This window comes from Pteropus alecto, unplaced genomic scaffold, assembly GCF_000325575.1.
Source record: "Pteropus alecto unplaced genomic scaffold, ASM32557v1 scaffold167, whole genome shotgun sequence".
NCBI lineage: Eukaryota > Metazoa > Chordata > Mammalia > Chiroptera > Pteropodidae > Pteropus > Pteropus alecto.
In genome coordinates, this window is record NW_006440647.1 from 59,460 (window position 1) to 61,486 (window position 2,027).

The following is a 2,027-nucleotide window of genomic DNA, read 5'->3' on the forward strand; positions in this document are numbered from 1 at the left end:
TACTGAGTTTGAATTCATAATACCAGAATCTTACTGAACTCTTTTGAAGTATCAAAGTTTTGGTTTGGATTAAGGGGCAGGACTTTCAGACCTATGAAACAAGGTGAAAACAAGATAATTTGTTCTGCCACATCATCTGAAGATAGTATAGCTGGATTACTTGTTGATAATTTTTAGAAGCAAATTATTCTGAGTTTGAGTACAGAGATTGAGAATTCCCCCCTGCCCCAAGTATTTGTTTATATAGTTAGCTTTCAGATTATTTAAAAGAGGCAAAAAAAAAAAGCTTGGAGAGATAGTTTCCTGAATAGAGTTTGAAGCAGTCTGAATGTTCTTTGAAGATAACTGGAGTTATTAGCATACCCTAGTACATCTTATAACTTCCCCCTTCTATGTTAGCACTTTACTGCTGAATTCTTAATTTTCTTAATATTGAGACTATAAATGTGTGTTGTGTTTTATATATGGCATAAAAAATGAACAAGAACTTTTAAAGTTGTTCTGGAAAATTTCAGAGTAAGTCTCTGCTTGGTTGTATATTGTGCTAGTCCAAATGGATAGCAACCTCCTGCCTCCCTGCCCCCATGAAAATGGCCATGCAGACAAGTCTCATCTGAAGAATTAATTTTAGCTAATTAGAATTATATCTTGCTTTTATTGTCATAGTTTGGAAAAGACTTTGGTGGCTGGACTACTGTATATATACCTTTGCTATGTGGTCCCTGTGGGCAAAAATACTAATCTCCATAATGCAGACAGGAGATGAAAAGTTGTCGCTTTTTTTTTTTTTTTTGAATTTTTGCTCTTACATAATAGAGACAGAGTGGAAGTGAATGGAGATTGCCTTTTTGCTCATTATGGTTAAAAATATTCCCATGAAATTTTCAAATTTTGAATCTGAAAGCCACCAAATAAATCTTTAATTCTGTATAAATCTTTATACATGATAGATTCCAGAAATGAGACTCCTACATATTTTGGGTGGGAGGCTACTGGCATATATTTTTAAATGTTCATATTACTTAGACTCTCTAATAGGAAACTTTCATTTGAAATAGTTGAATCAGTGATCTAGTATTTCCCTTTCAGCAAGACCTTTTAGGTTTTTAACCCCTTCTAAAATAAGTTCCATTCCATCTGCAAATTGCTGCGGTATTATAGCAATCAGAAACTATATATGGAATGTAATATAGGCTCGCCGATTACCATTTATCTTGGGAATAGTAAATACCACCTTTCTTCCTTTTAAAATGACACATATTTAAACACTTAGAAAATAAAGTAAAAACTTATCGAAGTGCTAGTACTAAAAGGAAGCAGGTTGGGACAAATATATAGCCTAGCATTTATAACAGGATTAACTTGTTGAATTTCTGTAAATGACTTTTTGCAAAGGAAAAAAAATTAATAGATACTGAAAAAGATTGTTGTGCATAGTTATTAGTCATTTGTAACCTTGCTTAAGTATATCTTAATTGAAATAGATATTTTCTTTTTCCTTAACCATGTATTTTTAAAAATAGTCTATTTCTTACCTTTGAACTTAAAGCTTTAATCATAATTTCTCATGTATACATCATCCTTCTGACAGTAAGCTAGATTTGAAGATAATGGTTTCAGTGTTTCTTAAGTTGGTACCTGAGGGTATCAGGCATCAGTATTTGCAATAATACAAGGAGAAAGAAAAAAATCCTTTGCTTACCGAGGACTAGAATAACATGCATCTGTTTTGCTGTTGTGTGTCTAGAGCTACAAACCATTTTGTAAACTAATCCTTGGAAAATTTTAAATTACCTTGTAACTTAAGACAGAGCTCTGGAATCACAATATCAGTGTCCTTTCTATGTAGATATTGATAACATTACTCTTTGGCTATAGGGTGCATTCTGAAATACTTTCAGTGGAAATTTGAGTTTCATTAACCTATTTCAACCAGTTAGACATAATTACTTCTACAAAGGTGAATGATACTGATGCCAGCAGAGCTTCTAGATCTTTCAGATTTAACTGCTAGGTAAATTAGTCTG